At 40.7% G+C, this 6,116-nt stretch overlaps 1 long non-coding RNA gene across 1 annotated transcript; it reads left to right on the forward strand.

The window, feature by feature from the left end:
- The first annotated feature begins 366 nt into the window (after positions 1-366).
- Positions 367-1,002, forward strand: LOC110679497. The gene is made up of 2 exons (XR_002502530.1): positions 367-427; positions 525-1,002. It is a non-coding gene; the product is annotated as an uncharacterized LOC110679497 (long non-coding RNA).
- The last annotated feature ends 5,114 nt before the right edge of the window (positions 1,003-6,116 follow it).

Here is a 6,116-nt window from a genome sequence, read left to right on the forward strand (position 1 = left end):
ATCAGTACAGGGGGTTGAGAACTCGGCTCACTGTGCCCGGCACAGTATTCGGCACAGCTCGGCACATCTGGGAACCCTGCTAATTGACAACGAGTTGGATTTGACAGCTGAAATTTTGTTTTTGCTAACTACATAAAATGGTCGTGCGATTCAATCAGATGGACTTATCCACGGTCTTCTTTTATTGTCGATTTTCTTTTTCTTTTCCGCTCTAAATGCGGGCCGTGTTTACATCGAATGACATCCGGACAAACATACACTGAAGGAATGTTCAACGAATGAACATGAAGTGGATGAATGTGTAGCGAAATCGTTCATTTTCTGTAAACACGGCGCGCAGCAAAGGTTTTTTTCTCGCTGGAAGTTGCAGCGTTGCAGCGTGACGTCATCGTAGATTAGTTCATTGTTGTTATCCCGAATTTGTCTGGTAAGTATAAAATTAAGAATTTATACGGCTCAGAAGACCCTTCTGTACCACCATCTCCGAAGAGGGTCAATCTAACGAATGTGTCTCTGCTATACAGGCAAACAATCGCATCCACGATGAAACCCGAAACATTATCGTGATCACCGAGGGTCAAAACGGCGCTACAAGTCCCAGAGAATTTATTTGTCCATCCCAAAATCTTGCCGGATTTCATTGTGACCCACTTCTGAAGAGAAGTTTCAAAATCTCCACCAAGGAATGCTGGGAGTAAACCTGGAAAAGAAGATCAAATGGTACTCGCATGAAATCCAGTACTCGGTCGATACAAGACCCCCCCTTGGATGAGATGCTGGCCGAGGTGAGGCAGCTGAATAAGAAGAGGAGGAAGCTATGGAGGAGTCTAATGATGAAGAAAGTGCTTAAAATTGACATCGATAATACGAGTCTGCATTGACCCGCTCCAAGTCCCTCGCCGTGTACTGCAGCTTCCACTAAGGAGCATCATCAGCGGCGTTCCATTGTCACGTCTCATCTCAAAAACGATTAAAACAGTAATAATAAAAATATACATTTTATTACAATACATTTTATTCCCTCTCCACCACTCTTAGAGGCCGGCAATACCTAAATATTACGTTCCCGAAGGATCGTCCTTCAGTGCATTGTCGATTAGTTAGTGTGGTCGCAACTCATAGTAATGACCGTGCCAGATTAGTTCTCAACAATGTCCAGAATTTCCACAATAACTTCTCATTTAGGGTTTATTCATAAACTTTATCACGCAAAAAATGGTCATTTTCGACCCTCATCCACCCTCTCGTATTGCTATTTGTATAAATAGTCTAGAGGTTTTGTATGATCTGTAAAATCAGAAGGACCCACAGCGTTATGAAATTTGTGAATGGGTCCGTACCATATGGGGCTTCAGATGAGTCGCCATTTTTGAGCAGCAGCTTTTCCTTTCGTGAAACTCCACTGTTTCGTCAGATCTTTAGAATCCTTAGCGCTCTGGTGGGCATCCAAATCTACGATCGGAGAATCTGAGCTCAAAGCAGTCGTACAGCTTGTCCATCTCATCCGGATCAGCCACGTAGTAGATCGGAAAGGGGAAATCCTCTAGCAGCTCCAACAGCCTCGTCCCCCAAGGAGTCCAACTGCCTTCCGGTCGCTCCACATCACACGTATCTTCTTCCTCTCCGAAAAATCTGCTTCATTGATTCGGACAGCGCTATTCCTGACTACACTGCACCAACTCCGTAACATTGTTTTATTGACTAGATCTACAGTGGAATATTGAAGACCACTTTGGTTACGCAGTTGGTGTATTCCCGCGTGAACAGGTGCGGCATCAGATTCGGACCGTAAGGAGGGGCAGGATGCTTTCGCACCACAAAATCACTGTCCGACTTAGAACGCCCACGGATCCGCTTAGTTTGAAACAGCACCCGATTATGTGCGTTTCGTTCAATCGCCGGAAGCAGTGCGCTCCGCTGATCAGGGTGTACGTGTTGTCCTTGATTTGTTGAGAATGTACTGGTTATATGCGGAAGAGGAGTTTGAGTCATTCCAGTTTCTCTGCCGGAGGATAATCCGAAAGACTCACCATTGTCTGTACCTAACACTTCTAGCAGTACAACGAACATACCGTAGATGGACCTCGAAGCCCGCATTTCCACGATCACGGCCACCCACTACAATAGACCATTTCCGTCAAAAAATTTTATTGGCTTATATGCTTTCTGTCAATTTACTGAACAAACTTTCCTAAGGAACCGATATGTTTTGGAGCCTTTAACTGTGAGAAAACAATGAAAAACTTGCGGCACGTTAGTGCACCCCTCGGTCCCCTACAATTTGTTTCACCTCGAAAAAATGCAGACCCCTTTTTCCCCTATGGTTTTCCCACCACGTTGTGGTGAATTTACGATCAGCTGGCATGACCAGATGATTTTTGTTTATGTTTTCATTCATCATAATGGGCTCCGTTGCGGTTTCGCTCCCTCCTTCCTTCACGGCTCCTGAAGTCTCCGTAATCACCGCGGAAACCACCTTCGCCGATTCGGCCGGTTATGACCGTACCCGGCGAACACTACACGGTTCTGTAACGCAAGGATTGTAGTCGACAGATGCCTGATCTCTCTGCTTTGTGCCGACGAGGATTGAAGGGATTGAATATGCCGGAAGATTCCCGCCTAGAGGTAGCAATAGCCGCTCAAAATTTGCTTGCGCGGCTGTTGCTGCCTCAAGGCGGAAATCTTCCGGATCAACGACCAACAGATAGATTTATGCATTTGTCGGCATGAATAGTAAAAAAATAGCCTCTAATAGAACTAGCGGTACCGTAACTGCTGGGTGGATGAGAGATTTGTTGTTAGGGGGTGGTTTTGAATTTTGAATCTGTGGAGGAAAATATATTTTCCTAAAGGAAGACCTGAATCGGGTTGGAGTTGGAACTGTGCTTCAGAACGGGTTGCGCCAGTTTCAACCTGGTTTAAAAACGTTTGTTTGAGTAGTTTCGGTGGCGCTCCTGTTTGGGGCGCCCTGACCGGGATCACGGTCAGTTTGAGCGCGCACCTGATATTGACGTTTGCAAATGTAAACAAGCATCCCAATGCAGGGGTGGAATCGAAAAACTGTTGCAAATCACCACGCTGATACCCATAGGGTTGAACAAACTGTGCCGCATCTCGAATTATTTTTCAAAAGTGGTGAGTATCCATGTTTTCAAAAAATTATAAGAAAATCAGGAGTGCATATAAACAAACTCTGAAAGCGTTAACACAGACAAACAGACGTCACACTCTCATCATAGTGCATCGACCACCTTTTTAACGGTCGATTCAAAAATATGATAGGTGGCCAATCCACCACCTGCAGCGCTCGCATCGTTTTTGTTCGTGTTTGACGTTTACACACTACCGCCATCTGTTGGCCTGTCGGCCAAACAAACCAATTTTAGCATTGGGCGTACAAGTCCTCGTGACTATGATTTTGATCGAGATTTGTTCTAAGTGTTACGTCTGTTTGTCTGTGGCGTTAATATTCATTAAAAATTGATTGTCTTTCGAAGAAAAATACAAAAACGGGGGGTTAGATCCGACGGAAATGGTCTATTCCGAAACTATTTTGCAAATCCACTATCACAGACGTCTTACGTGTTACGTCTAACACTTAGAACAAATCTCGATCAAAATCATAGGCACGAGGACATGTACGCCCAATGCTAAAATCGGTGCGTTTGGCCGACAGGCAAACAGATGGTGGTAGTGTGTAAACGTCAAACACGAACAAAAACGATGCGAGCGCTGCGGGTGGTGGATTGGCCACCTACCATATTTTTGAATTGACCGTTAAAAAGGTGGTCGATGGACAATGATGAGAGTGTGACGTCTGTTTGTCTGTGCCACTATCATCCATCGGATCCTTAGCGCACCTAAGGAATCCCTACTTGGCATTCAAATCTACGATCACAATCCGCGCGATTTCTTTGCCACTGGACTGCAAAATTATATTAATGTGTTATTGAAGGCAAAGGCACATTTTTACTTAAAACTTACCAGAAATCTAAATAGCGGCCTCCGTCAATCAAAAACCTTAGATTTTATGCTGTTTAGTCGAATTCGTTCAATCGGTGATTTTGAAAATAAACAAAAACAATCTGCCATAGATCAAACAGAGTTGCCAGTTATTACAGTGCAACCAGACAAATATGACATATCGATACGGTCGCTCACTTCGGCACAATCAGTACTAATCGGCACAATTTTAGATGAGCTGAGTTTCCCACCCCCTAGATCGCATCGTATTTGTTCGCGTTTGACGTTTACACACTACCACCATCTGTTGGCCTGTCGGCCAAACACACTAATTTTATCATTGGGCGAACATGTCATCGTTAGGGTTACCATATTTGATCTCATCGAAAAGAGTACATTTTTCCAAATCTGTAAAAGAGTACTAAAGAGTACATCAAGGCAACCTGAAAAATTGAAAAAAAAAAAACCTTTACTAATGTGGTAGTCCTAATTTCCTTACTTATTACGCCTTTTCTACATAAATACCTAATGCAAAAATATTGTCAGATTTACAATCAACGTCAATTTTCCTACATTTTAATCACTGCTAAGACAGATACAAGCTATTTTTAACCTTAGATCAGAACAGAATCTCAAGCATTGTCTTCAATTTAAGTTTTGCCAAGGAATTCGATATTGCTCCTTCATCTTAGTTTATTTGAACTCATCAATTTCTCTTCATTGATGCTCTCTTTCTTGTCAAAATAAATAAATTCGCAAAGTTTTATGCGAACGAACCAAAATTTAGTATAACCCCTTACGTACAACACTTAAATATTAAAAGTGAATCAGTTTTCTATAATAATGCAAAGAGAGCAACGATGAAGAGACATCGATCATTGCAAATGAGGCGTTATGAAAAAAATCAATGTTGTATTTATAGAACATTGTAAAAGATTGAGTATGATTAATTTTAATTTTTCAAAATTACATTTTAAAGGAAACCCCTGTAATTTCACCGGGTTTGTCCAACCATTAAATTAAAATTTAAATTGCTTGAACATAAGTTGTCAATAATCAATTGTTAGTTGATTGTGTATCAACTTTATTTCACCGTATTTCGCCGTTAGATCACTTTTTTCTATAATGAATAAGATAAATGAAGGTTTAAATACTTTCTAATCAGTATTGAGCTAATCATACCAGCTTGATTAAGCTAGTGTTTGCCGAACATCGTTTGATCACCTGTTTACATAAATAATCTGGTTTCTTCCAAAGATTATTTTATTTGTTCGGCAGACGTCAGTAATATTTGAAAAAGAGTACAATTGACCCGTTAAGCAAAAAAGAATAGTACACAAATTTCTAAGGCAGAAAAGAGTACATGTACTCTAAAAAGAGTACGTCTGGTAACCCTAGTCATCGTGACTATGATTTTAATCGAGATTTGTTCTAAGTGTTACGTCTGTTTGTCTGTGATTAAAATGTCAAAAACCAAAAAAAAAATCTTAAAAACAAAACGAAAGAAATTAAAGAAATCTCTGAAAGCATTAAAAATCAATTTAAGTCATGTTTTCAGGTGTCGCATTCTTGATCGCAGCCTGGACCTTACACGCTAAGAAAATATTATACTAGATGACTTAAATACCATTCTAAAATCATATTCGGTCTATTCACTCATTGCGATGCATTTTAGTAAATTAAGCTTGGCTAGAATAAACGAATTTTATATTGGTAAACGATTATTCGGGAATTATGCATCAAATGCTTAATGTCCTTAAACCCTGTGATATGAATAAAAATAGCCATTTTTTAATAACTGTAAACAAAGCCAGAAAAATTCAACGATGTGGATGTTTGCATGTATCTCATTTATTTAAATATTAATCATATCGAGTTCTGTCTTATTTTTGCTGCCTATTCGATTCCATTAAAATTCATTTTCCGCATAATTGCCGGAGTTCCTTCCATCTTACTCACGCCGACTGGAATGGATGAGGTTTTCCATCAAATTAACTGGAAAAATTTGACAAAATTGTGACGAAATTCCGAACTGAATACGACAAACGAACTTACCTTCATTCGCGATATTAACGATTCCATTTTTTTTTTCAAGTACTGAGATCTTGACCGCTTCCTGAGGCAGCTTTCCTGGGGAAAATGCCCTTCGAAGA

This window comes from Aedes aegypti, chromosome 3 (genome assembly GCF_002204515.2).
Source record: "Aedes aegypti strain LVP_AGWG chromosome 3, AaegL5.0 Primary Assembly, whole genome shotgun sequence".
NCBI lineage: Eukaryota > Metazoa > Arthropoda > Insecta > Diptera > Culicidae > Aedes > Aedes aegypti.